Source organism: Dermacentor albipictus, chromosome 8 (assembly GCF_038994185.2).
Source record: "Dermacentor albipictus isolate Rhodes 1998 colony chromosome 8, USDA_Dalb.pri_finalv2, whole genome shotgun sequence".
Lineage (NCBI taxonomy): Eukaryota > Metazoa > Arthropoda > Arachnida > Ixodida > Ixodidae > Dermacentor > Dermacentor albipictus.
This window is the reverse complement of record NC_091828.1, coordinates 13,885,995-13,895,608: the sequence shown is the minus strand read 5'-3', so window position 1 is coordinate 13,895,608 and position 9,614 is coordinate 13,885,995. Positions and strand designations below refer to the sequence as shown.

At 42.5% G+C, this 9,614-nt stretch overlaps 1 long non-coding RNA gene across 1 annotated transcript; it reads right to left on the bottom strand.

Moving 5' to 3' along the window:
* Positions 1–1,175: 1,175 nt before the first annotated feature.
* LOC139048621 (uncharacterized) lies at positions 1,176–8,640 on the bottom strand. Its single transcript, XR_011507830.1, has 4 exons — positions 8,192–8,640; positions 7,093–7,197; positions 4,069–4,213; positions 1,176–1,285 (listed from the first exon to the last, which is right to left on the bottom strand). It is a non-coding gene; the product is annotated as an uncharacterized lncRNA (long non-coding RNA).
* Positions 8,641–9,614: the final 974 nt, after the last annotated feature.

The following is a 9,614-nucleotide window of genomic DNA, read 5'->3' as shown; positions in this document are numbered from 1 at the left end:
TGTTTAATTGTTGCGCTTTGAACAATCATGCTTCTACAAAGGCCACAGCAGAAAAACAGCCTGATGCCGAGTATTTCTGTGCCACGAAGTAATCAAGAGGCGAGTGCCTAATGCGGACGAACTCGAGTGCATCGAGACTTAGAACGACAGAAAGCTGAGCTAGTTCGTAAGGATTCATTATGCAAAACAGAGGTGAGGCATGCAGACAGGACACAAGAGTAGAGAAGTGGGCGGCGCTCGTGTTGTTTGCTTGTAAATACTCTACTCTTGTGTCCTGTCTGCACGCCTCACCTCCGTTTTGCATAACGAGTGCATCAACCCTACTAAAAAATCCTATTTGTTTTCAAACGGGTTTCATCAAATAGGGTTATGGAACGGGACCCCGTTTGATCCTGTTCAGTCCTGACCTGTTTAAATCCCGTTTATTCCCGTTTAAACCTGACCCGTTTAAATCCTGTTTAAACCTGACCCGTTTAAATCCTGTTTAATCCTGACCCGTTTGAATCCTGTTTAATCCTGACCCGTTTAATCCCGTCCTATCTAACCCAGACCTGTTTGGCCCTGTTCAGACCTATTTTTTGCTACATCCATACCAGGTCCTTTCAGAATGGATTGATGTTGCTTAATATAATGTACTCTTTACACCTATTTTGTACACTTGTGTATTTGCGATCAGCATTGAAGAGAAGTAGATCTGCATTAGGTTCGCAACAAGAATGCCACTTTCATATGTAGGTTTGCCTGGTACATTGCTTGATACGAAGATGAACACAATTTTCGGCATAAATTGATTAGCACTACCAACACTGATGTGATACATCATGAACAAGTTTTGTATGACCCACGAGTACGTTCTCTATGTATGACCTACAAGAAAATGCACCCTGAAGAAGATTGTACCTCATTTTCATATTTACTACAAGTATGCAAATGTAATTCTTGCAAGTTTAGTATATGTTCGATTACTTGTACTCGTCTTAATGCAGTGCTTTTTGCTGTAATGGTTTGTTCACAAATCCACAGTAAAGCGTAATTTTGGGGTGAAAAATGTCAGGCAAAGTATTGGCATGTACTTGTAAGTGAAAAAGACAAGTATACTTTACGTAGGTATTTCTGTACACCCACTTGAGCTTTCATTAAGCCTGAAGTCCTCCGGCTTAAATAAAAGCATGTCATAAATGTCCCAAGCACTGTTTATTGGACCTTCTAATGGTATTTCGATGCATCCAGTCTGCCGAGAGAAGACCGCTGGAGTGGGTTGCTTGGGTGAGAGCGAGCAGGGCACCTGAAAAAGTAAAGCCAATAATTTATCTTGACTCATGCAACAGGTTAGCACATAGGCAAATTTGCCTATGTTCTCACAGATAAGAAAGGTTCAGCATTCCGGTCATAAAAGATAATGAATAAATCTTATTGAAAAATATGTGGTTTCATGCACTGCCGATGTTTCAAGGGAACATGGATTACTGTGGGAGAATAAGCTGTCATAATTAGCAGGCGATTGAAGCAAGTCTTATAGGAAAAAGATGGACACATCGTTTGATTAACAATAACTACTAGTATTGAAGCAACAGAATACAAACATGAAATACTTTTAAAAACAACACCGACAGGTTGAGATAATAAATTATTCAGAAACTAAACCCTTCTGCCAGCAAAATACCGCAGTGTACTGGCTTTGACATTGCGCTGCTCAGGCAGAGGGCATGGGATTGAATCCTGGCCACAATGGCTGCATTTAGATGGCAGGGAAATGCCAAAACCCCTATGTAAGCTCTATTGGGTACACGTTAAAGGAGACTAGGGATCCCACCAACTTCAAGTTATAAAAACCGGGGTAAATTTCGAGATAAGCAAACTCACAAAAGTAGAAGGCCCTGGCCATGCGAAGACCATATAAAGCCTTTTAAGGTAGGTGCCAGCAGCCGCTAAATTTCTTGCAATAGCGAAACATAGCAGAAGCGGTATTTTGGCGTAGATCACTTTTGCAAGGTATTTAACAATTTGACACCCGACATGTTGTGCATCTATGGGCAACAGCAATTCTGGCATAGATCATAGCAAACACTGTTGCAACTAGGTATACATAGACACATAGGTATAGGTACAGTCGCCGACTGATTTTCCGGACATGATTACTCGGTCTGCTTCACAGCATCGCCATTCTCCCCATGGACCATAATGTATAACAACTTCCAAAAATTCGGACGCCTTGCAACCTCTCGTCTGATTTTTCGGACAATCCTTGAGCCAACTTGATCGAGAGCACCATGCACCGACTCTGACCGTTGCATGGTTCTACTTGCTGAACGCCATTTTTGTTTTGAACGGAGCCTCCTTGCTGCCCCACGAAGTGGCGCTACTGCAAATCCCTGCTCATCATCATCGTTTCTGCCTGGTTTGTAGCTACAGCAGTTCCGGTCTCAGCTTAGTATGCAATGTCAAGACAATCCAGCAGCTGATTTGTTTGTTTCTTCGTGCACGACGCTGCAAGTAGGCCAGGTTTTTTGTTTGTGCAACTGATGTCGGCGTGACGATGTTTGACGAAGCAAGATGGGCCAATTCATTTCACTAATATTTAGAATAGCTACCTGTAAGCACCACCTACCTTTCAACAACGTTTGCAAAGCAAAAACCTCATCCTGAAAATCTGCACATGAAGAAATCGGCAGCATCATCAGCGTGGGGCCTCAAGATAATTCGGCAAGCCAAGAAATTACTGACAGCATGAGTGCAATCATGCCAACAGGAAATCAGTGGCTGAATAATGCACCTTCTACCACTTGGTAGACAATGCATTTTCGCAAGGCCCTAACTATGGCAGATCATTGTTCAGGAGTTCCCAAATGCACAACTCTATGCCATTTTCATGCTGACTCTAGGGAAGCACCTCTGCACAGTTGCAAGAAAAAAAGCTAGATGCCCCAAGAGAAATGAGCCCACTCAAGCCATGGAAGTTATGTTTACCTTGTCTTCCTACAACTACTCTAAACCTAGGACTGCTGTTTTGCACAAGGGAACAAACGTCAACATTGGTGCCTCGCCCAACACAAGTGGTCTGCGCCGTAGAAGGTGCCATCAGTCAGCCCACAGATGAGGCCCACACCAGTGCTGTCAGTGTGCTGTACAAATTGCAGAAGCACAGCCTACAAGCTTGTCTGCCTTAGTGTGATCGCAATAATGAACGAAAACCAACGAATCAAGTTTGTTTCGTGCTGAGAACAGTTGCCTCATGCTGGATTTTCCTACAATTCTTTCTAAGCACAGATAATGCTTGGTTTGTTGTGTAGGCATGTAAATAATGAAAAAGCCTGCATCACTATCTCTGAAAAAAAAAATCATGTAAGAAAGCACGTACAGTACACAGGTGCAGTGTCTATCACATACCATTTCGTGCAGTAGAGGCTGCATCGGATAAACCGGCCAATGTATAAATGACTGGCAGCGTGACCAAGCAAACTTGATGCGTGGGTCAGTTAGCAGTGGTAGTGCACTACTCTCGGTGCACATGCACCTATGTTTGAAAGCTGCTTGATCGTGACAAAATATAAAGACAAAAGCGCTGGAGAGATATCTGAGGCTTTTCTTATATGTATGACGAGGAACCTAGCACTAGCTCCCCATGCAGAGAATTACTAGGCAGTGAGACTGCTTCATATCAATGTAAAACAAGTGTCACACTCACCATGTGATGCGTCCTTTTTGTTTCTGTGCAAACAATATGTATTCAGATCTATTCTCCCCCCTTTCACCTTTTGCACAATATTACTGTGCGAGCTATAATACTGAACTGTTAGTAGCACTCTGTCCTGTTGCCTCCTTTCTTTCCTTGTGAATTGCGTGCTAAATACGGCTTTTTTTAGTGAAAGAGCACTAGTTTAACGCATAAACTAGCGCCATGGCACTTTGCAATAAAGGACTGTTGTAATTCTCTAAAAATATGTCCATGCAGAACAGTGTCAAAAGAACGCCTTAAAGAAAGAACATGAGTGTATCTATCATAAAGACCAATCCTTGTCTTTTTTCCTTAACATAATTTTCAATACCGATATTAAAGTACAAGCTCACCATATTATATCACCTTGTCAATGAAGCAAGGCACAATGGCGCCCAACTGTCGCGGGACCAACTTGGATGTGGAGATCAGCGCAGACCAGCAACATAGCATGGTCTGCTTACACTCCTTCTCCAGGTCCAGCCATACCTATAGCAGCTATAAAACAAGTGAGCTTAGAATCACAAGCGAAACAATATAAAAAGTGACGCTGAACAAAGCAACTTTCGTTAGGCATAAATAGGATCGAAATGCTGACATTATGCACATAAGTAACTTCACTTTGAGCAACAAAGCATCCAATTTAAGAAAGATATGTATGAGCTATCTATGTGAGAAAGATCAATCAAACGCCCTCTATTTGCTATACCCCTCCCCTTATGCATGGATGTCTCCCTGACTGAGTGAGCTGGGCTGATCTCAGGTATAGTGTAATTAAAGGGTGTCACTTGGTGGGCCAATCCCGATACCATTGCATGACTTGTGCAATAATTTTAATGTGTATTGTAATGCTGGCCATCCTGCAGGCACTGCAACATTATAGCACCCATAAGGCTAATGGTATTACCTGATAAGGTTAACTAATAAGTGTCCCCAGAAGCATAACTCGGCATGTATACTCGGAGGCCATTATTATAAGAGAAGCAATAGCAGAGGTGAAGCTTTATCTTGTGCCATATGCAAAATGGCCGAGCACGCCCAGCTTTTGGTTACATTCTCACTTGTGACCACTGCAACAGGCTGACTGACATGCGTAACCAGCAGTTTGTAGGACCACATTTTCATAACCTGCCATTTTTTTACATCTGAAGAGATCAGCCTCAAGCTCCATGATGCGCTGCACTCAAGAAGCATTATAAACTGGCAACATTTAAATGCTATACTGCATGGTTTGTCGCATGCTTTAGGAATTTACTTATTTATTATACACATAGCTCATAGGCTCCAGTTGGAGAATTGCATGCGGTGGCAAGAAAACAAATTCTCAACTAACAAAGAGAACATTCAACAAAACAAGTCAGACCAAAGAAAAAAAAAATAACATACTCTCATAATGAGACTATGTATCTGGCAGCTAGCTTATAAAAAAAGACAATTAACCCGCCGTGGTTGCTCAGTGGCTATGGTGTCGGGCTGCTGAGCACGAGGTCGCGGGATCGAATCCGGGCCACGGTGGCCGCATTCCGATGGGGGCGAAATGCGAAAACACCCGTGTACTTAGATTTAGGTGCACGGTAAAGAACCCCAGGTGGTCAAAATTTCCGGAGTCCTCCACTACGGCGTGCCTCATAATCAGAAAGTGGTTTTGGCATGTAAAACCCCAAATATTATTATAAAAAGACAATTAGGAATATTTTACTACTGGTAGCGCTTTAGGGGATGGAATGTAGAATTCCAAGCATCATACACTTTTAAGCCACCTTTCGTGGCTTTTTGTTTTGAAGTTGTTTGTTTGAAGTGTTTTGTTACAGTAATGTAACACAATAATGGAATGCACAACAGTGAATACTTAGAAAAATGTAATTAAGAACATGGAGTCTATGTGGGCACAGATGTTAGAATTCTACATGAAAGCACAATAATAAAGGTGGGCAGAGCATTTATGCTTTTGTCGGGCAACCTACAGCAAGACATACAGGTAAAAGGATATGCATGCCTCACAACACAGTCCCTAAAAATATATGTCACAATACAGTGAGTAGGTATATCATGCTTATCTACAATAGCCCCTAATTATATTTACCTCAGAGGGGGCTACCTATGTAACTTGATCAAACTGAAGGTGGGCCAAATTCTAAATATACGATTCAAGTAGACAGAAAATGGACGTTATGAATATGGCATCTACAGCAAAAGTGTTGTACATTATCGTTGTACATTATGTCATACCTGCCAACCTGTGAACATAATATTTTGTAAAAATGCTGCAGACACTAAATTCTTTGTCGGGGACATAGCACACATTATTTTAAAGCTTGCTCTCAGCACCCGCATTGTTGCATACTCACACACATTATTAATAAAGGGAAAATCGCACATCCACCCACTCGCAGCAATTGCTACAAAAGAAACCCGTACGGATTCCTCGAAAGGAAAGCCTCACAGTTGAAAAAAAGAAACCGTGCAGGTCCGGGACCACTGTCTTTCCGGGACAGCCGCTTTACAATCTAAGATAACCAGGCGGCTAGCAGATGGCCGGGCGAATTCGAATTTGTCGACAACATGAAGCAAAGGCAAGGGTCTGACGTAATAGTTCTGCGGAAACGCGTAAGGTGTAGAGAGGTAATTAATAAAGGGGAAAAAATATTACGTCAAACCCTTGCCTTTGCTTCGCGTTGTCAACTAATTCGACTTCGCCCTGCCATGTGCTAGCCACCTGGTTATCTCAGATGGTAGAGTGGCTGCATCGGAAAGGTGGTAGTCCGGGGTTCGAGTCCCGGACCAGGACGAATTTTTCTTCAACTGTGCGGCTTTCCTTTGTAGCAAATGCTATGAGCGGGCGGATGTCTGATTTTCCCTTCAATAATTACTTCTCTCCACCTCGTGTGTTTGCGCAGAACTATTACGTCACACACACATTATCAACCATTATTTAACTTGTAGTGCAGCACAAAAAGCAGCAGCGAACTTGAAACCAGTAACTGACAACTTTGTTTTCTTTTTTTAGATTACAGAGCTTTTTCAGCGTGTTTGCTGCTGCCACTTTACGCTGCTCCATGAATTTATCTGACCAAACTTCCCTAAAGCAAGTGCCCCTCTGATGTTCTCGTTAGAGATATTGCATCGCTAATAATAAACCAGTACCATTACAATTTATTTTTTACATGCATTTTAACAATGTCATGCCCTTAATCTCTCAACAGCTTTAAAACATCTTAACCAACACAACTTCATTGTCTTTCTAAAGTGACATTCATAAAATTGTAAAATGAGCCCACATTTGTAAACCCACGAAAAATTCAGGAGAGTTTCCAAACATGGATGATACCAACAAAATCTGCAGCTCGTGTAAGTGGCAGCAACTGCTTTGCACGCACCTTGTCACAGCATGCTCATCAGGTACTTTGCCGTGCTGTTGAGGCTGCAGAAGTGCCGCAGGTGCATATGTGGAGGTGCCTCTGGTTCACAAAATCTTGTCATCCCTAAACAATAATAAATGCCTAATTTATTGTAATCCCTGCAACCAACTGCAAACTTGTGATATAAAAAGATCACGTCATATTTTGAAAAAAAGTCTCATACAACCAGTTACATGAAGCTGCAACTGGTTGTGCAAATATCTGACCGTAACATCACAGGCGGTTAAATAACACGTAAATCGAACTGTAGCAAACATGAATCTACTATGAAAAGGTTCACACAAACGTACAGCTGTATAACGTGAAATGTGAGTTGTACTATCAAAAAATTCCTTAGGACATGAAAAGCGTTCCAAAACCTAATTTGTTTATGCGGCGCAACAAAGCACTGCTCCCAAAGGACGATGCGCTCAAAATTTCAACAGACCACCTCTTTTTCTGGAGAGACAATACAGAAAAGAGAAAGATTTTTCGATTAAAAAGAAACATTGCTTTTGTAATTTCGGCTTCTCTGCAAGATCGGAACCCTTTACAAGTACACGAAAACACACAGAACACTAATACACGTCATCTGACGACACTCTATAAACAGACGAATTTCCATACAAGCTGAAAATCTGGCCATGCGTCGACGAAGAAATCGGGTGCTATCTCGCGCAGCTGTTAGCTGTGAAGACGACACATCGACGTACTACTTCTGGAAATGCCTATACCATTTCTCAATGAAAAATTATGTACACAAACAGTAACTTTCTTTGCTTGAATTTTTGTGCCCATTTAGATCAAAGAACCACCCGCGCTAGCGTGCTTCATAGGTGAAAGTAAATAAACCACAGATAGAGCTGTTGGTAACATGAATACGTTTTAGGGCAATTTCCATGGAACTTTTTGCTAAATGTGCACTGCGACATGAAGAACAACCATTTGAAAAGCACATTTATAATTCTTGCTGCTTTACTCATTCGGATTCGGTTGTTGTACGGATCTTGCGATACGTACAAGAACGCACACTTCACGAACCAGAGACAGGAAGAATGCGCGCAAGCGCCGGACTTACCTTTCTAGGCGTACTCGGAAAACGCTCCTTTTAGCGTCACAGGTGCCGCGGCATCGACTGCACCAACGGTCCTTCCGGCGCACACACTGTTGAATTGCGGATCAACTACAGGACGTAAGAGCACAATTTTCACCAAATTCTTCCGTACAGTGTGATACGATGCGAGAGTGCCAGAGGAGGAGATCCTTTTCGTGAGCCCGGAACAAAGAAAGTGGCGAAGGCTCATACCTTCGACATCGGCGCACCACACGAAGGGTACTGCGGGCTACATTACGCGGTCCCAGGGGTTTTGTGATTCTCAATGAATACAAAATGCACCACAATTACTCTCGGCACAGCGTACACACGATTAAACAACTGCATCGGACGGCGTCAATGCAGCGCGCACTCACATGTAGCTAAGGCTGAAGACGGCAAAATAATATCACCTGTAACTTTACCGGCGCTACCTGTGCTGCCATCTGTAGGCCGCCACCGAAAGCGACCGTGCTTTCGGTGATCTCATGGATGGTGACGGCGTTGTATTTCGATGTTATGCGAGTCGTACAGCGTCTTGTACGACGTGTTTCAGCAACGTTGCTTTTAATAGAGAGGACAGCAATGTGCGTATACGCCGTATAGACGTCCCACCCACTTGAATAACACAACAGGAAATTTTCAGTCTGTCGTATTTTGGGACGTTGTGACTGTCGTTCTGTTCTCTGTAGTGTGACGTCTTGTAGTCGAAAATTCTGTAGCTTCTGATCAATATATTTGATTAAAAATTGACAGAGACCTTTTTAAGGTTAAGAAAAATTATTAATACAAAAAAAAAAGAAAGTAGAAAAAAAAAGCTTTCGCACAGGATTTGAACTGCGGACCTCACGATTCCGAGGCAAGCATCTTACCACCGCACCACGCCGAACACGCCCACACCTCGACTAGGTTAGTAATATAAATCTCTCTCTGGGTTGCTGTTTACATTTTAAAAGCCAAGATGCGCTTTCACTTCACCGGTCGCGTCAACTGCCGTATCTCTATATGCGCAAAAGTGTTGTTACCATCGACAGGTACATCGTGGAATGCTAGAACATCAATTTTGCTGTAACGATATCCATATTTAATAAGAAATTCAGAAATAGACAACGGTGACCGGGGACACTGAAGGTTTTTACTGCTAATTTCGACACTTGTCTCTTGCTCTTTACACTTTTGAGCTCGCATATAATTCGTGCGTTCAATGCAAAATAGCTACATAAACACTCGTGGGTGAGTCTTGATCCGGACAGTATACTGGCTTCTCACGGCAGCGCTGTACCAGATTAATGAGACCCGAGCGAGAAAGCTTTTCACGCAACTTTGTGGAACAATCCAAAACTTCTTTTCCGCTTCGCATAAGCTCGTGCAATATTTCTGGGAAATTAACTAATGTGTCAGTGTAACC